This window comes from Dipodomys ordii, unplaced genomic scaffold, assembly GCF_000151885.1.
Source record: "Dipodomys ordii isolate 6190 unplaced genomic scaffold, Dord_2.0 Scaffold126, whole genome shotgun sequence".
Taxonomy (NCBI): Eukaryota; Metazoa; Chordata; class Mammalia; order Rodentia; family Heteromyidae; genus Dipodomys; species Dipodomys ordii.
In genome coordinates this window covers 485438-506947 of record NW_012267342.1, presented here as the reverse complement: position 1 = coordinate 506947, position 21510 = coordinate 485438, and positions in this window count along the sequence as shown.

Sequence of the window (21510 nt, the reverse complement as noted above, 5' to 3'; positions counted from 1 at the left end):
GTTCCCTGAAGAGTCACATGTAGGATTGGAATAGTGTGAAAATTTCTCTACCTAATACTCATGTTCTCGTACAGCCAAAACACAGAAAGATGTCTCTTTTCTTCTAAATGTATTTTGTGTTTGTTTCACTATTTCACAAGAACCTTGCATTTACTAAAGATGAATTTTGTAAAACAATATTATTATTTTGACAGGTAGCTTATACAAGAGGGAATAGTATAGGATGTGTGGTATCTGAGCATTTCTTCTGGCCTGGATCATGTGAAAGCAAAACTCTTACTTTATGGGACACAGTTTAAGGTAGTCTGAGATGCTAAGAACTTCTATCTCTATTTGGCTTTCCTTTATGACTTGCTATTTACTTACAGAGCACTGAGGGAATAGAGTATACACACACAAAGGCATACACATCACACATCTATCCATTGTCTTAATAAACTGAATTAATACCAACATGTAAAAAGAACTGGGAGCGAGGTATAATAATGATGAATCCCAGTGTATATTGAGGGCAGGAAGAGAGAGGGATATTCCATAGCATGTGTTGAACTACAGTAATTAAGTAGTATTAACTGCCTTAGAACAAAGAACCTTAAATGTGAATAAAGGTTAAGTGGGAAAAACATTCTCCTAGAATCATAAAGTACAGGTTTAAAAAAATGTACACCAAATTTTGGACAAATTGTTTTTATTTTTTGGAACCCAACTTTTGTTTCACATTTGATTCCTGAACTTGCTGATACATGCTCAATCTATTTTCTTATCACAATTGAACTCAGAAAGTACCATATGTCTGTCCAACTCATATGGTAAAGATGAATATCTAACTCATAGCTTCACACTGAATCCTCCTGCTTCACCAGTTGTCAAATAAACCTCTTCAGGTGTGGCTAAAGATAATTCAAGAAAGATTTGAAGAGATAAGATTGGGAAGTTTGTTGGATGCAGATGGTTGACATCCATAATTCAGCTTCTTGGGAAACTAAGTTCAGAGAATGTGAAGCAAAACATTCCTACCACACCATCTCAATAGAAAAGGGTGAATATGGTGGTATGTAACGCTCAGTATGGAAAATCAAAGCCCAGTATAGCCTCGCCAAAAATAAGAACCTGTCTTAAATATAATCAGAGCCAAAAGGGTCACAGTCATGGTTCAAATGATAGAGCACTTGCCTACTAAGCACGAAGTTCTGAGTTCAAACTAAATGACTAAAAAAAAAGCAAAAAGTAAAACCAAACCAAACCAAACACCTTAGCCAGTTGATTTGTTATGGGAGTAAATGACAGCTCACAATATTGGCAAATGTTCATCTCACAGACATTTTTCTCTACATTTCATTTCTACTTTTAAACATTTCCCCTATCAAAAGGATATTATCACCTTTAAATTAGTTTTCTCTTACCACAAGGAAAATCTTGAAAAGAAGAACTATCTTGCCCAGTGAAATATTGAAAAAATTTTTGTGATGGGATATTTGTAGGGATAAAAATCCATTATCAGCTTCCATCTGCTAATAGATAATGAAATTGTTAGTCCTGAAGAACTAGTGAGACCTGCCATATTGTCTCACACCACCATCCCAGCTAATAAGGATGTGAAATTAGGAGGATTTAAATTAGAGGTGAATAAAAAACAAAAAGTTAGCAAGATCCTCTTTCAACTCCTAAGGCAGGGGTTGTGGTGTGTACCTGTGATTCCAGCTATGTAATTGGTTGTAGATCTGAGGCAGTCCCTGGGGGGAAAAACACTGCAAGACTGTATCTGAAAAAATAACCAAAGCAATTAAAATGCATGGCCATGGAGTAGAGTACCTTCCTAACAATTGAAAGTCTGTGAGTTCCAATCACAGTACTGAAACACAAACCCCAAATTACTTACTTCAGAAGTTGATTTGGAAACTGGAAGCAATGAACCCTAGGATATATTAATGGCAATTTAGCAAGAAAGCTCTCTCCAAACTGTGTTTAAAACCATAGAATGGGAAACAGCTATGCTTATATTATACATGAATATGAGAGACTACAGAGTGCCCTTAAAATCTTCAATCAATTGTGCTATTGAAAATTTTAAAGTTGATTTTCCAAGATAGAATGCTGAGCTTGCATACAGTCGCTAGCATGTATGTTTCACACTCGAGAAATAAAATGGTGGTGGTGGTGGTGGTGGTGGTGGTGGTGGTGTGTGTGTGTGTGTGTGTGTGTGTGTGTGTGAGATAACACAAAAGAGCACTTAGTCCTTTTTAATTAAGAGACCATGTTCTTGTGTGCATTTGATGGCCATTTATAAGAATGTTTGATTTCAATGGGGGCAGAAACAACAATGGCATGCTGTGTGCACAGGGAAGCTTGCACCCATGAAAATGACAAAACTAGTGACAGACATGGCGACTCATTCTTATCACGAAAGGAATAAACCCTAGTGTATTAGCGCCCTAGAGGCGATTTCAGTTTATATTTTTCACTAAACCAGGCCTTTTTTTGTAGCTGGACAGCAGCACCTCTTTGTGGTTGCAGTCCATGAACATCTCCACTTTCAATTGATTATACTTCCAATTGATTTTTATAAACACAGTCCTGAGTAGGAGTACACACAGTGTCTATAAACACATATGTGATGATATTTATCATCAGCCCACATCTTTTTTCTCCCTTTCTTTTGGTTTTAATTTGATGACAATGATAGATATGAATTTCAAACTTAGTTTCAAGCTCTCTTTCTCCCTCTTTTCCTCTCCTGCCCTCATTCCCCCCCCAATCTCCCTTGCTTTTTGGTTAGTCTAAAATAAATATCTCTCAAGTACTTTCCTCCTTAGGCAATGTGTTTCTCATTTGTTGTGGCACTAAGTGTATAGGTACGGCTGACCGCTAACCTGACATGTGCCTGTCACCAGGGACGGCTGAGTCTTTCATCTTCTTAATGGCCTTTTCTCTACAGATGTCTGTGGCCTACCTGAATATAATCCTTTAAATTTTAATTCACTTTACATTTAGCTTGGTCATAAATACCATTTAGGTACCAATACTCTACTTTATGCAATCCCTAAGGTAGTGCTTTTATTTTAATGAGGCCATTTGCAACTTAAGAGCAAAAAAAAAATTCCATCTTTGATTGAGTATATTTGTCAGGTTTATTCCCAATTGGCATTTTCATGGGAAAACTTGGACAAAACTAGGGATGGCTGCTTACCAAGTGGGATAAAAGTTTCAGTATGTTTCTACTTTCAAAATTAAATGGATAAATGATATCTGAAATTCATTTTGAAAAAATCAAAGTGAACGGTGGTTATAATCAAAACTAAAATCCAGAATTCAGTTTTGATCCAAAGGAAATTTCCACTAGCTTTTTCCCTGCCTCTTTTGCAAAGAACATGGCACTCTGAAGCGAGTGAAGCTATTTAGGTAAAAAGCCAACCCAACAGCAAATGAGAGTGAATGGTATAGAGTATGTGCAATAGGTCGGGTGCTGGTGGCTCACACCTGTAATCCTAGCTACTCAGGAGGCTGAGATCTGAGAATCATGGTTCAAATCCAGCCCAGGCACGAAAGTTCATGAGACTCTTATCTCCAATAAACCACTCAGAAATCCAGAAGTGACACTGTGGCTCAAGTGTTAGAGTGCTCACTTTGAGCTGAAGAGCTGAAGAACAGCACCCAGGCTGGGTTCAAGCCCCACCACAGACAGACAGACAGACAGACAGACAGACACATACAAACACAAACACACTCACACACACACACACAGAATATGTGCAATAGTAGCTAATTCTCAATATTATAATTTTTACTCACTTTTCTTCTAAATGTGTATGTGTGTGTGTGTGTTTGTGTGTGTGCCTTTGTCCCTCCCACATTTGGAAACAGAAACCTTGCAATTGAAATTTTAGTTAAAGTTTGGTCTGAATTGAATTTAAAAAAATTCTATGGAGTATATTCTCTTTTACTGTTGTGGAGCCAAGTTTTCTTCTGTAATACAAGCACTATCTTGAATATGCTCAATTGGGCATCTGTATCACAGAACCTAATTTACATATATAGGCATATTCAGTATTGAATACATTTTTTTCCTGCCTACCTTTTATCTGTTGGTAAAGACTATAGATGAATTTAATTTAAGAATCAATATTGAAGTACTTTGTAAAATAAAAGGCAAGTCTGATTATTTTAAATGTTATGGCATTTATGATGTTAGCTTTAATTATTAGATTGAGATTTCCAGCTGTAGTTGATAATATTCCTTTAATATAAATGATAATTTTTCCTTTATATACATTAGATGGTAAATGAACAGATTTTCTTTCTATCCAATCCTAGTATGTTGTTACAATTATTGTGAAAAGTAAGACTCAGAGAAGTTATATAACTTTTCAGTATCACATACTAACATCTGAAGGTGAAGCTCAGACTCATTCATATCTCCCACAAACCCATGAGTTTCTATTCTAGATTGCCTTTCCACTATTTACTATATATGTTTTTTTCAAACTTTTTAAGGTAAGATAGTGTCTTAATATATTTGGGCAAAGATTGAGCCTTAAAGTCAATATCCTGACATATTTTATCATCTTTGTGGTACTAGGCATTGGATTCTGGACCTCTCAATTGCAAGTCAAGTGCTCTACTACGTGACCCATGCCTCTAACCTACATTTTACATTAATTCTTTTGAGGCCCTGTCTTGCTTGGACTTCAATCACATACTTGTCTTTTTCTGTGCTACTGAGGAATACAAATAAATGCCACCCTGGGCTGTGCAGTTTGTGCCACTATGCCCAGCTTCTGGGAACTTTTATGGCCAGGCAGGCCTGGAACTGCAATCTCTGGATCTCTCAAGTAGGTAGGTATTTGTTAAAAATACTTTTTCTCTCAAAGACACATTTCAAAGAATATCTGTACCATATGAAGCCAGAAATAATTTTACAATTTTTAGTTACTGTACATGTATTTAAAATATATTTGTACATTATTGCCCTCAAAAATACTAGGAGTGGATACACTTCAACACAAATAATGTACATTGTGAGCCTAATAACATTCAATTTTAAAGCTTTGAATTTTTAAATGGAGGTGGCACCACTGTCATCCTAAAACAAACAGTGGCATAAATATTTGAATATTCTTCAGAAGGTTTGGCACATTACTGTTTCATCAAGTTATTAAATCATTGGCATTTGAAAGGGAATTCTTGACTCTAATCCTGCCATAGTAACACAGTTCTCTTGGTATTCCTGTAGGTACTGAGGTATCAATATCTTCAAACTCAATATGTATTAAATTAAAACTAAGATGCTCTTGTCTGTGCATCCTCTCTCTTTGGTGCCTCTCATGATCTTTGCCATCTCAGTTGTTTAGTCAAAATACTCACCAACCTCTCAACCTCAATATATAGCCAGGTTGTCAAGAATTGTTATTACCAATTGTTTCCAAATCAGTAAAAACTCACCTGCTTCTCATCAACTAAAACTGTGTGAATCATTCTTGTTGTTTCCTGACCTCCTTCATTTTATTCATACTGCAGGCAGCAGAGAGATCATCATAAAATATAAAATACATCATGTGACTCTCCTCAAAATCTCCCTAACAGAATGTTGGGGAGATTAGATATGATCTACTATCCTTGCACTGCCTTCTCAGACTAGATATGGTCATGGTCTATCATCATATGCCTGTTCACCACACTCGTTCTCCATATCACAGTAGTTGATCTTCATGGAGTACTGAAGACATCAAGGCATCTTTTGTCTCAGTGCCTTTGCACACCTATTTCTTCTCTTTCAACAGTGTTTCCAATGATTGGCCTTATTGTCTTCTTTTTCACCTTTCTATGAATCGTTATCCTCTAGACTCATCGTTTTCTCCTTTCTTGATTTATTTCAGTAGTAAGAGACTTATAACCAACAAGTCAAATCCCCAAACCTGACTCTTAATGGAATGAAAAAAACACATGCTTAGATACTTATCATCCACGGTTGTTTGTATGCTGTGACAGCAGAGTAGAAGAGTTGTCATAAAACTGCATCTCCCAGCTGAAAAATGTTTAATGTTTATATTGATACAGAATTTTTTTCCAAAGGTGTTTTGCTTCCTTAGTATTTATCATTGTAGCCCACCAATGTAGTTGATTAAAAAATTGTCTGTACCCTTCCATTTTAGTGTCTTTTTGATACTTTAAGAGCAAACAACTTAAGCCCTTACAAGTATGACACATAATGTGTTCAGTAAGTATTTTGAATACAAAGAGCCTTGTTAGATTATGCCTTCTCACTCTGAATTTATTGCATATTTCTTAAAGGTATTAACATTCTGCATCAATAGTTCTTTGATGTGCCTTATTGTATGAAAGCTAACATCTTCTGAGCAAGAGTGATAGGGTAAACAGTGAGTGTTGGTCTGCAACATCAGTAGATGGTAAAAACAGTTTTACTCTACAGAAATTATTAACGTGTTTTGAAATCAAAATATGCTCTACAATGCTATAAAACAGTGTGGAAGTTGCTTTTGCTGTGCTTATGCTTTAAAGCAACTATTTATAAAAGGCTCATGAGGCCTTCAAATACTTCTAGATAACACAACTACCCAAGGTATAGATGTAGAACTCAGACCAGTGTCCAAAGTCAGTGTGAGTAAAGTCCTGGCTCCACCATGTACCAGTGGTAAAAACCTGAGGTGGAAATTATTCAGATAACCATCTAGGAAGAAGTTCTAGAGCATTAATGAGATGGATATGGTTTTGCTTATTTATATCCAGAAAGTGCATACTTCATATACAAGGTTTATTTAAAATAAAAACTAAAGCCAGGAGCTGGTGGCTCATGCCTAGCTACTAAGGAGGCTGAGATCTGAGGATTGCAGTTCAAAGCCAGCTTGGGCAGAAAAGTCCATGAGACTCTTACCTCCAATAAGCCACTCAAAACCAGAAGTGGTGCTGTAACTCAAGCGGTAGAGTGCTAGCCTTGAGCTGAAGAGCTGAGGGACAACACGCAGGGCCAGAATTCAACCCCATGACTGACAAAAAAGAAAGAAGAAAGAAAGAAAGAAAGAAAGAAAGAAAGAAAGAAAGAAAGAAAGAAAGAAAGAAAGAAAGAAAGAAAAGTGCGTAACTTTATGAGCTACCACTATCTTGGTAAATTATTCTGATACACGTGAATTTGATTTGGTATTGTCTTCCCCATTATTCTGATGCTGTTTCATTCACATACATTTCTTGACTCATATGGTTTAATAGAAATTTGAGATAGGGCAACCTGGATTGATCCAACTTTTCTTCTGAGTAGCTATGTATCTTTCATTGAATTACTATCTTTCAAATGTACTTTCTAGCTAGATAGAATGACAATAATAATGATGCCTACCCAACAGTGTACTCATAAGAACATAGGGATTCTATGTATAAAATATTTGACAAAGCCTCTAGAAGATATTGTTCTAAAATTCTAATTAATAAAAATTTTGTCTCTTTTCCTGTAATTTTTATCTCCAGGAGTCAACAGTTATGTAAGATATCATTATGTTACTTGGAAATATTTGTACTCTATTATTTAAAGGAACATTTTGAAAGAGTTCAGACCATCTTTATAAATTACAGTTCCCTAGGATTATTGATCAAATATAACAAACCTAATAAGACACATGGAAGAATGTATAATGTTCTATGTCCATAGCATTTGCATGCTATTGGTCTTTTGAAATCATGGAGAGAGAGGGGGGAAGTTGGAGGAGAGAGAGGGAGAGAGAGAGGAGTAGAGGAGAGAGAGGGGGAGAGGGAGAGAGGGACAGAAGGACAGAGGGAGAGGAACAGAGGGAGAAGGAGAGGGAGAGGGAGAGGGAGAGAAAGAAAAACTGTAATAAATTATCCACTGGAAACTAAATGCAGACTCAAATAAAACTAATCAAGCCAGAAACCCTCTAAGTTTTCCAATGATAATATGTTGATAACTTCTACATTCAGTATCTATATTGAGGGAAGGAATTTTGAATTTACCTTTGTTTTAATTTCTGAGCTAAAAAGAAATTATAGTACTGAAAACTCTATTCTATTTAAGTGGGAAGTAAGTCTGTCTCTATAAGTCAACTGTGAGCTTTGACATCCCAGACAAGTTAGCTTGCTTCAGAATGGAAAGTCAGCATCTATTCTTTCTATTTGTTTTCTTTACTGCTGCTGTGTACAGCCAGCAATGCGGAAAGTTCTTGACACAGAGCACTAGAGAGCTCTTTCCTGGTAGTGCAGCTGTACCTAACCACTTAAGAAAGCATTTCTCTTTTTATTGTTGTCTCCGGTACTCATTATTTTACCTTTATCTTCATTCTCCTGCAATTCATCTGTGTCTTTGATCAGGCTGTACTTTGACCTATTTCTAGCTTGAAAAGGTTTTATTCATAGACTTTTCCCACCTTTCCTAACCTTTCTCAGAGTCAGTTATTTTTTGGAAGGGTCAACAGCTATGGAATTCAGCACACTAACTTCAAATAGTGACCTCTTTAAATAAACATTGCTAAAAGGAGTTGTTCAAAGGAGATTGTATGGTCTAAATAAATCTGGGTTTAGTCAACATTGAGAAACAGAGTTTATCTTTCACTTTCTTTTCTTCTATTAAAACAAGACTATCTTGGATTCCATGCTTTTTAAAAAGGTTGTTTTTTTTTAGATTTTACTTTAGCTGCATAAATGGTAATATTGATATGAGTAATTTTCATTCTGTCCCAAATTAACGTACTTTCCATTTATCATATTTGAAGTATTCAAACATATTTTAGGTATCATCTAACATCTTTGAAATGGAGTTAACTAACACAATTGATGCTCTCTCATCATCAAGTTGGTATTATTATTATTGTTATTGTTATTGTGTGTGTGTGCACACACATGTGTGCATGCACTTGCATGCATACTGGGGCCTGGGTTCTGTCCCCGGCTTGTTTGTTCAAGGCTTGCACTCAAACACTTGAGCCACTCCTCTACTTCACAGTCCAGGAAAGTCTGTGAAACTCTTATGTCCAGTTAAGTCTCACAGACTTTCCTGCCTGGTCTGGCTTCGAACCATGATCCTCAGACCTCAGCCTCTTAAGTAGCTAGGATTACAAGTATGAGCTGTCAGCACCCGGTAGATGACATCTTAGATTTAATGAAGTCAAAAATAATTTCTAAAAAGCTTGAAATTATTTCAGGGCCAATCACTGGTGATAGAATTTTATTCTTTTTAACTTACTCTCAGCTTTACCCACAAAGATAATTTCATATTTATTTTATTTTATATTTAAAATTTAATTCTTATTTCTTTAAGAAGTTATACTGAGGAATTTCCACTTGTCATGTCAGGTTTTTTTTATTACAATGAATGATGATTAATGTCCCCCTTTTCATCTCCCCACCCCCATCTCTCCCAGCGCTTATATGCCCTCAGTTTACCTGGTTCCATTTTCACATTTACACATTGAATATCAGGACTGCTCAACCTTTATCTCTCCGTTAATCATGGGGCCCTTCCTTGACCTCACTTTCTTCTAAGAACACACATTTCAGCTTCCTGGTATTATTTTATCTAAACTATTAGGTTAGTTGTTTGCTATTATAATACTTCTTGAATACACCGTAATTTAGTGAAATTATTGAAACAGTCTTGATGCCTTTCAATAGACAACTGGACCAAGAAAATGTAGCGCACATACACACACACACACACACACACACACACACACACACACACCAGAATTTTCAGTCATTCATCAGAAAGAACAATATTGTGTTATTTGCAGGGCAATTAATGGACCTCGAATAATTTTGTTAGGTTAAATAAGTCAGGCTTAGAGATACAAAGAAACATGATTTCTCTCATATAGGGAAGTTAGATCTAAGTTATAAGTAAATATGCAAGCATATACAGTTTTGTATGCATAAAAACACAGGTAAATTTTGACTGTAACTCAAAAATATCTGGCAATAACTTCAAAAGATTCATCTCAAAATTGAACTGATGCAACCAGCTTGCATTGTGCAATGTTGATATTATTTCTATGGGATTAATGTCTGTTACCAAAGTGGTTTAAGTGAATGTAAATAAGTTAGAGAGGTAACATAGAATATGGTACAGAGGAACAACTAGCTCAGTTCAGCAAAATTTAAGCATGATTTTAAAACCAATTAAATAAAAACCTACATAAAGTTTTGCTTTTTTTCAGCATAGTATATTTTTTATTTATTGGTTTGATTTACTAATACTTGGGTTTCTTATTTAAATTAGAAATTAACTTTGCTCATGCAAATAGAGTAAAATGAGAAAATAAATAAATTAATCATTCAATTGTATTGTTTTCTGCCATTAAATGGCTAAATTTAATTGTATATGTCTTCTAAACCTCTTTCAGTTATTGCTCATTAAGAAATCTAGGAAAAATAGTATAATTTGTGCACTAGCTACCCTGTTCATTGTTGTATCTGATGTGGTTTTATCAAGCAACCTTTTTATTTTAATTTTATTGTAAAGGTGATGTACAGAGGGGTTACAGTTACATAAGTAAGGTAATAAGTACATTTCTTTTCAAACAGTGTTACCCCCTCCATTGTTTTCTCCGCTCTCCTTCCCTCCTGATTCCTCTCCCCCTCCCAAGTTGCAAAGTTCATTTTCAACATACTGTCTAGTGTATCACTGTTGCATTGGTTCAGTCCTCGTCCCACCATTTCTGTGATTCCCCTTTCCTACCCCAAATCAGAGAAAATTATATAAGACAAATGGTACCAAAATCAGAAACAGTGAACACAGGGAATAAAGCAGAGGAGAAAAAAAAAAGAAAGACAAAACAAATAACTGCAAATAGTATACTATAAAAAAGAAAAAACAAAAACAAAACAACCACAATGTTCTTGTTTCCATATCATGGAGGTCATTTCACTTGGCATCATTTTCTATGTTCATATGTACATAGCTATTGAGCTATTGGGATCCTCTGCTAGGACTATCCTAGACAACATTATTACAAATGAAGAAAACCATAGAGCCTATGTTTCTTTAGGTCTGTCTTTACTTTATTTAATACAATTTTTTCCAAGCCCTTAGACACATATTTTTAAAAATTCTTCCTTGACTCTAGGGACCTGTGCTTGCAATGGGAATGATTTGCCACTAGAGTGTGATATTGTAAATTAACATCAAAAGTAGCTCACACCTCTAGTAAATTCTATAACCAGCAGACAGGATTTTTTTGTGTGTATGTGTTTCTGTTATCCTCCTAAAGTTTTAACCATATCCAAGCAAGCATATAACTCATTTTCATTATTAAAGTTTAATAAAGTAAGGTTATTAATACAAGTTAGATATTAGAGAATTATAATGTAGTTTAACTGCACACAACTGTCCTATATTCAATTGAAGACAATTAAGGATTCCTTTCTGTTTTTCTTTCTTTGTGTGTATGTGTATGTGCATGTATATGTGTTGGTGTTGGTACTGGGACTTGAACTTGGGACTGAATGTTGTTCTTGAGTTTTTTCGCTCAAGGCTAGCACCCGAGAATTTGAGTCACAGCTCCACTTCTGGATTTATTTGGTTTGTTAGAAGTAAGAGTATCTCAGACTTTTCTTGCCTGGGCTAGCTTCAAACCATGGTCCTCTTGAATAGGTAGGATTACAGGTGTGAGCCACAAGTGCCAGATAGAGGTTACTCTCTATATGATCATAAATTATTGATCTACCTATGTCAGAGATAAGGAAGGCAAAAACTCTGAGCTTTTAAATGTTTTCCAGATAATTCTAACCATAAAAATAGTATTAAAAGGTGAGAAAAACCATATTTTAATATGATTCAATTTAATGATCTTTAAGGTTCTTCTGACCTTATATTGATAATTTATTACCTTTTACTTGAATTGAAATATTGTATCTCAGATTCTGAGTTCTGATTCGATGTACTAAGAACTGGTTCACTGAATGAGAAATATTCCTGCACATTTGATTAACTTTTCTCTAAATTTCAAAAAGTTTTACTTGATATCTGTGTATATATTATTAAACCAAGACTATTAACTTAGTGGGCACAAATTAAAACTACACATGATATAAAAAAGAAGGTTGCTAAAATAAAATGTGAAAACACTTTCATAAAATTTTCTGTTTATGTATCTTTTTTAAGCTAGATGCAAGAAGCAAAAGCCCAAGTCATTGTTGAAACTTTCTCTCTTTAAAACACAATAGTCTATTTCTACATATGCAGCATAAATCTGAGGCAGACTGCACAATACATTTAAGGAATGCTTCATAGATCCATAATTGGTTGTAGAAACTAAACCTAAGATAATTGTTACCTTAACATTAGTATAGATTTCTTTTGGCAGTCAAGGGTCACATTTCCCATGAGCTATATCAACTGTTCCATGCCAAGAAATACCTAACAACCTCTAAGGCCAATGGGAAGAGTAAGTTATACAAGAATTAACTAGGTTTTAACTTCCTCATGTTTCCTGCTTTCACACAGCCATTTGACTTCATTCCCTTTCTCTCTCCTCTCTCTCTCTCTCTGTCTCTCTCTCTATCTGTCTCTCTGTCTCTGTCTCTCTCTCTCTCTTTCTCTCTCTCTCTCTCTTTTTGGTTTGTTGTGGGGCCTGAACTCTGGTCCTGGGCGCTGTCCCTCAGCTTTTTAGCTCAAGGCTAGCACTCTACCACTTAAGCCACAGTATCACTTCTGGATTTTTCTGTTTATGTGGTACTGAGGTATCGAACCCAGAGCCTCATGCATGCAAGGCAAGCACTCTATCACTGAGCCACCTTCCCAGCCACTGCTCTTTTGTGTGTGTGTGCATATGCATATGTGTGTGTGTGTGTGTTTGCATGTGTGTGTTTATGAGGTATCATGGCTTGAACTCAGAGCTGTTTGACTTTCTTAGTCTCTGTTAGCTCAGCCTACAAAGACCCTCATTCTCATAGCAGAGAGTTCCTCAAACTTTTAGATTCTAGTTGATTTAATCATGCTTAATACTTAAGCTAGTTTTTGTGAGCCAGGATATCCAAGTAAAATCTAACCAGTCTCTGATATAAAAATTGACATAGTTGGGGCTGGGAAGGTGGCTCAGTGGTAGAGCACTTTCCTTGCATGCATGAGGCCCTGGGTTCAATTCCTCAGCACCGCATAAACAAAAAGAAAAAAAGCCGGAAGTGGTGCTGTGGCTCAAGAGGTAGAATGCTCGCCTTGAGCTGAAGAGCTGAGGGACAGTGCCCAGGCCCAGATTTCAGGCCCCACGACCAGACCCCCCCAAAAAAAATAATTGACATAGTCCTAGTACAGGTGGCTTCTACCTGTAATCCTCACTACTTAGAAAGCAGAGATTTCAGGATTTATGGATTAAAACAGCAAAGTCCAAGAAATTCATTCTCAAAAAAGACTCCAAGAAAAGCCATGCCAGAAACATGACTTTAGTGGTAGAGAACCAGCTGAGCAAATCAAGCAAATGTGAAGCCCTGAGTTCAAACATCATTGTTTTTGTGTGTGTATTTCAAAAGATCTTGTTATTTCCCATTGCTTTGAGTTCCCTATTTGCTTACTAGTCACTGAGTATTCCAAATTCGTAGAAACGATCATCCCCAGCAGTCAGACAATTACACAGATCACAACCAGCATTCTTTAGGTGGACCCATTGCAACAATGAGATGTACAAGCCCTTATGTCAAAAAACGAACTTTACAATTTTGGGGGGGGGGGGGGGCATCTAGGGAGATGGGAAGGGGAAACAGGAGGAGGCAACAATGCTTGATAAGAAATGTACTCATTATCTTACCCATGTAATTGTAACCTCTCTATATGATATTTTAATAATAAAAAAGATGTAAAAAAATTAAAATATATTTACAGAGATTGTGATTGTGATTATTTATACAGTATTACAAAGACTGTTTAATTTTGAATGTCACATTTGAATGTCACATTGAATGTACACCCAAGATATTTATAATGGAGTTACTTATATGTATAATTTGTTACTAATTTCACAATAAACAGAATTATTAATCTCTAAAGAAACAAAAGCCTGTGACATAATTTGTAATTCTTTTGAAAATATTTTCCTGTCTAGTCTAGTTGGCATTTACTTCTTGTTTCAGTAAGTGGAAAGTTAGTAGGCCCACTTTCACAACTAAGCAGGAGCAAAGCTAGACAGATTGCAAATTCACAACTTTGCTGAATGCAAAAGAAGAGATCACAACACAGACAAGATCCTAAGACACTAGATAGAAGCAGGATAGAAGCATTTTATTCCCTAGAGCATATATGATTAGACTCCAGTAAGAATTCAACTACAATAACTGACAAATGGGAAGCAGTATACAGACTGGAGGAGAGAATGAAGACAGGGACCACAGACACAGGGGGAGAGATTTCTAACACAGACCATAGTATTTTTCCCTATGAAGCTTGTCAGGTGTGGAAAAGAAACAGGGAAAAGTCTATAATGAGTTTCCTTTCTGGAGAATATCAGTAGAGGAAAAGCAGGCAATGAAAATGATTACAAAGAATTCTCCCTCACAGAGCTAAAGCTCTATAGAAGGTAAGATGACAAAACCAGTTGCTTTTAAGCCTTTATAGAAATCTATGGTGCCTGACAAAAGGCATAGCAGGAAAACTCTATTCCTAGAGATAGAGCATACTTAAGCAAGAACTCCAACAGGAGGAAAAACAGCGACAAGTCAAAAGCTACATCTTTGCCAAATCTTCAAATAGATGATGGCAGAGTATTGTGGGCCAGTTTGTAAGAGACAGATATTCTGTGTGAGACATCATGATGAAGGTTGAGTGGAGTAACTGGAACGTGTTGTGACTTGGATGAGAGGTATTCCCCCAAAGGCTCATATGTTCCAAGATTCATCTCCATCTGGTGGAACTATTGAGAAGTGACTGGATCATGAGCACTTTGCTTTCTTCAATAGATTTACCATTGGTGGATTTAAAGTTTGACGGCTTTATTGAGAGGTGATAGAACCTAGGTACAGCTTGTCGGAAAAAGTAGGCCACTGATGGCCTAACTACAGTAGACTTATCTTACCCCTCCCAACCCCCCAATCTCATTCTTTCTCTGACTCTATCTCCTATTTATCTCTGGCTTCCTGTTTTCCTTGAAGAAATAAGTGTTTTTGTTCTCTACACACTCCTTATCATTATGTTCAAGTTCACCCAATGAAAGCTGCCCAACATGGACTGAACCTTTTGAAAGGTTAAGCCAAATAAATCTTTCTGATTTTAGTTGATCCCCCCCCCAGATATTCCTCACAATATGTAAATTGACTAATAAATAGTTGAAACTGAAACAAAATGGTGAGAAGTCAGCCTACTCTAGAAACTGGGAGAAGTTTGACATCTGTGATCTGACAATGTATCAGATTTTGCAAACACATTTTGAAAGGTACAAAATCTACTAGATTACCCCAACTCTCTACATAAAAACCTGGAAGTAGAAAACTGTGTCAATTTAAAGGAATAAAATCAATTGATTTGAAAATGTATTTTCCTAAGCAAAACATTTGTTTCTTTAAGGATAATTTTTTTTAATTTTATTTTTTAAATAATTTTATATTGTGAAAATACTGTACAGAGAGGTTACAATTACATGAACAAGGTAATGAGTGCATTTCTTATCAAGCATTGTTGCCTCCTCTTTTGTTTTCCCCCTACCATCTGTTCCCTCCCATATCTACAACTACATTCCCCCTGCCCCCGCCCCCCCGCCTAAATTGTAAAGTTTGTTTTTCGAGATAGCGTCTTGTACATCTCATTATTGCAATGGGCCAATCTGTATCCCTATTTAAACAATTAAATATGGATAATTGTTAAGTGCATGAAAAGACAATTTTCTAGGACAATATGTAAGTTATATTACCATTTTAACTTACATTATTCTCTGAAAAAGTTGAAGCCACGTAGCACTGGATAGTTAGATTAATAAGAAAGAAAGAGAGGAAAATACAAATTGAAGTACTAGAAATCGGAACATAGTATAACATGAAGAATGGTTAATTTGTTGTTAAGACTACATTTAATAAACAGTGAGCTTATTCTTTTCTACATGAGCTAATGAAAGTTATTTAAGCTAAAACACACAAAAAACAGTAAGACACAAATACACAAAATAACAGAAAAAGATATTAATAACTAAGGTACAAAATCAGGATACCTATTTCCTAATTGCAATCATACAAATAAAATTAGGATAAAATGCAGTAGAAGAAATGCTTGAAAAATTAGTGACCAATAATTTTCTGAAAATAATGATTCACACCAAATCACAGATCTAGGAATATTAAAGAACTTCCATTAGTTAGCAAGGAGGGGGAAATTATACCTGTGTAAATACATTGAAAAATATCATAGTAAACAAGTTGAAAACAAGAGACATAGAGAGGATTTTTAAAGGAAGCTGTTGGGGGAAAAGACCAATTACTAAGAAACACAAAGCTTATAGTAAATTTTTTAATAAAATAATGAAGGAAAAATATATCTTTTCCATAAAGGAAGAGATCTACCCAGAAAAAATACAATTCTCAAATATAAAAAAATAAAATACAGATTTTGTAGAATAAAACAAACAAGATCAACAAAAACATTTCGCTTTTAGCAGATCTACACCATAACAAAGGTTAACAGGAACTAGAAAATTCAAGAGATAAATATAATATGATAAAAGACTCAAATTTGAATATATACAAAGAAAGAAAATTAAGAGTATGTTGAATGAAATGTTAATATTTTTTAAAAGTTGTTAAGAGAGTCAGGTGCCATTGGCTCACATCTGTAATCCTAGTTTTTCAGGAGGCTGAGATCAGAGGATCATAATTTGAAACCAGCCTGAGCAGGAATACTTTTAGGTGCAATAAACTACTCACAAAAAGCCAGAAGTGACACTGTGGTCCAAGTGGTACAGCACTAGTCCTAGCACAAAGAGGCTCAGGCACAGAACTCAGGCCCTGAGTTCAAGCACCAGGACAGACAAAACAGAAACTAAAAAACAAAAACAAAAAATGCTTAAGACATAACTCATTGTCAAAAGAAAATATTAGCAATGTGCTATTTGTTGATAGAATATAAAAATAAAGGATATTACAAAAATATAAAAGTTGGGAGGGAAAAATTGGTAACATTACATGTTAAATAGTTACATGACTTTACTAGTTGCAACATAGTATATACTGTATGAAATAAGACCTTGTTTGATCATATATATTTGACTATATATATATATGGTTAAATATATACATACATATTTGATTAAATATATATAATCATAAACTTGTACCAAATTAAAGATATATCAAAATTATATTTCAATCATTCAAATATGAATACATTTGTATAAGATGTTTCTAGTAGGCATATAAATGGGTAATTACATACTGTTTAACAAAAGTGTTATAAGAGGAAGAAGAATTAAAACAGAAGGGTAGATTTTATTCTTCTTGTCTTTGACCTCATTTTCTTGAGAACCACTCTGTTAAGCTCTAATTCTTGTACACAAATTTAATAATATAGAAATGATCTTAACTGAAATCAAGGGGCATTTATTATGTGGTTATGTGGTTTCCTCAATAAAAACCTAATGGTTTTATATTTACAAAATATTGTGGTTTGTACTCTCCAAATTAATTACCTGAATACAATCATTTATACATAAAGTCTTCATTGAGTATTATCTTTTTGTCATTGACTATGTGAAGGACTGTTGATAGCATTCTGAACAAAATAGGTACCGATCTAGTTGTCCATTTCCAGTACTTATAAACTTAGGCATTCTTGATAGTCTTTGTTGGTGTTGTTTTAAATGTACTTGTAATGTACTATGTGATTTTTTTGTTTCTTTTGTGTTCTTCCCCCCATGGTATAACCCCTGTTTTCACTGTATTTGATTCTGGTGCCCCGCATCTTGTACATACATTTTTCTAATTAGGGAAGGGGAAGGGAAATAACAAAATGCTGAAATAAGGATGCAGGATGACCCATTGTAACAATGAGATGTATAAGAAACTATGCTGAAAACAAACATTTCAACTTGGGAGTGGGGGCGGGGAGAGTTGGGGAGGTGGAGAAGGAAGGAATGGTAGTGGAAAAACAAAGGAGAGGGTAACAATGCTCGATAGGAAATGTACTCATTACCTTACTCATGTAATTATAAACCCTCTGTACAGTATCTTTACAATAAAAATATATGTTAAAAAAGACATTCTTCAGTCTTCATAAATGTATTTGCTTTTCTTTCTTGGTGATGGTGCTGGGGATTAAGCTCACACTTGCTACACAGGTGGTCAACTAGCTAAACCCATGTCCACTTCCTCTTCACCGTAGTTATCTTCAAGGTAGAGTCTCACACTGTGCTTAAACTGGCCTGGGCTTTGATCCTCCTACTTATGCTTCTGCATGTTATTGCAATAACATGAATGTATCAATGTGCCTGGCTGTTGTGCTTCCTTTGTAGCCTGGAGAATTATGCCCATGCTCTTGTTAAGATAGGATATTATGGGACTGGGAAGGTAGTTCAGTGGTAGAGTGCTTGCCTTGCATGCCTGAGGCCCTGGGTTCCATTCCTCAGCACCACATAAGCAAAAAAAATAAAATAAAAGATAGGATATTATATCTGGGTGCTGGCTCATGCCTGTAATCCTAGCTACTTAGGAGGATGAGGCCTGAGGATCACAGTTCAAAGCCAGCCCAGGCAGGAGAGTATGTGAGACTATTATCTCCAATAAACAATCAGAAAACCAGAAGTGGCACTGTGGCTCAAGTGGTAGAAATGCTAGCCTTGAGCTGAGGAGCTGAGGGACAGCACTCAGGCCCAGAGATCAAGCCCCGTGAGGAAAAAAATAAATAAATAAAAGTATTATGAACTTTTACACAAATCTTACCCTATATTTTGCCCCCTCCCTGTGTCCAACACCCAAGTACCTTGTATTACAGGCTTAAGCCACTCTGCTTTGCATAAGAATTTGTCATTTTGAACAACTAATATGAGTGTCAATGAAGAAATTCCTCTAAGAAAATGTTGTTTTGGTGTGGGGGTTTGTTTATGGTGTTGACTCAGCTTCGGAAGCTATCTTTATTGCAATTCCCAATACAATATGCAATTGTTAAGTGATATGTTCTGTTATTTATATGCTTACTTTATCTGTAATAAATGAGTGGGACAGAATCACTAAGATATGGTTAATTTAGAACCATGAGGTTCTGCATCATCTGCAAGAAAACACAACCTTTCTTATGCATAAAAGCTAAAAAAATAATTGAGAAACTTAATATGTGAGCAGCTAAAACATGGAAATTTGAGGAAGAAAGTTATGAGTCAAGAAGCTACAAACCTTAACCCTAATGTGGAATGAGAACCAAGGTAACATTTAATTGGTAATTAGAAGGAGGAAGCTATGAAAGTCATCTCCAACATAGCAAGTAAGATCTTGTGCACATTTTCTTCTGCTAGTAACAAAATGCTACTAAGTATTTTTACTCCTAGTACATTGCTGAGTGTTAGTGAACATTTAAATTATAATTTAGATAGTGTAACTTATAACTAGTGAGAATTGCTCCTGAACCAGAAGAATTCTTAGTATCAACTTGTGATAAATATGTTAAATAGGTGAATTTATTATTTTCCATTACTGGAAGACATCAGAGCATTTTCAAGCACACAAAAGATAGTGTAAGATATTATGCAAAAGCAAAACATTATTGCTATCTCATATTATGTTTAGTTATACAGAAAAGAACAAAGTAAACACTTAAAAGAAAAATGGAAACTGCAATAATAAATGTGTTTCTTGAGGAATGCAGAAGAAAAATCTCTTTCTACACTTTTGTTCTGATTTGGAGTCTGCTCACATAGAACACAGTCCAATAATCCCTTCACTAATGGACAGTGGTCTGGAATGGAGTTGCACATTTCTTGGCTAGCACTGAGAATGGTCATCCCAAAATATGTAAGAATTTATTCATTGATGGAAAAGTTGAGCCATAAAACCACCAAAGGCAAGGAAGGAAGGGAAGGTGTAACAATAATCAACAAGTAATGTACTCATGCCTTACTCAGGTAACTGTAACCCCTCTGTACACCATCTTAACAATAAAATAAAATTAAAAAAGCAAAGGATAACAATTCCAGATATCCTACATTAATTTATTATTTGTTATTAGTTGGGTATTCAGAGTTCTATGTTCTGATTTTTGAGATCAAATATATTGTAGCCTATTCATGTAAATATATATTTTTGGGGGGGAGGGGTGGGTCAGTCATGGGGCTTGAACTCTGGGCTTGGGTGCTGTCCCTCAGCCCTTCAGATCAAGCCTAGCACTCTACCATTTGAGCACAGTTCCACTTCTGGTTTTCTGAGTGGGCTGGCTTTGAACTGTGAACCTCAGATCTCAGCCTCCTGAGTATCTAGGATTACAGGCATGAGCACCAGCACCTGGCTTTCAAGTATAATTTTTTATTCATGCTAGGTTGCAAATTAAGAATATTTACTTTCGGGGCGGGGAAGGTGGCTCAGTGGTAGAGTGCTTGCCTTGCATACATGAGGCCCTGAGTTTGATTCCTCAGCACCACATAAGCAAAATGAAAAAAGCTGGAAGTGGCCCTATGGTTCAAGTGGTAGAGTGCTAGCCTTGAGCTGAAGAGCTGAGGGACAGTGCCCAGGCCCAGAGTTCAGGCCCCATGACCGGACCCAAAAAAAAAAAAAGAATATTTACTTTCAAAATTAGGACATGTATTGTGGTCTTATCTATGAGATCTCTGTCTGTCTGTGTAACTGTCTGTCTGCCTGTCAATCATCTCTCATCTACATACCTCTGACCCTTTTTCTTTTTCTTTGGAGAATGCTGACTAGTGCATATGGTAATGCATCCTTCAGCATCTTGTTCAGTTTTTTTATTTTTATTTTTTATTGTGAAAATACTGTACAGAGGGGTTACAATTACATGGGCAAGATGATGAGCACATTTCTTATCAAGCATTGTAGCCTCCCCCTTTGTTTACCCTTCCCATCCCTTCCCATACTCCCTCCCTTCCACCCAATCCTCCTCCCCCCTAAATTGTAAAGTTCGTTTTTGACATGACAACTTGTACTTCTCATTGGTGCAACAGGCCCACCTGTATCTTTATTTAAACGACTTGTTTTTCCCCTTCACCTCCACAAATTATACTGACATCAAATACAGTGAAAGCAGGGGTTATACTGTGGGGGAGGGACATATAAAGCAACAAAGAAATAATCTTATAATTGCGTTAGAAACAAATGTATGAAAGAAAAAAACATTTGAAATACATATCTTAGGGTTTATTTTCCTAACATCAACTTATCTGACCTTTTCTGCTTAACTCATACATATAATAGATATTGCAAATAAGGGAAATCATGGGACGTATGTTTCTTTGGGCTTGGCTTATTTCACTTAAAATAATTTTTTCTAAGTCTTTCCATTTCCTAACAAATGGGGCAATGTCATTCTTTCTGATGGAGGCATAGAATTCCATTGTGTATATATACCACATTTTCTTGATCCATTCA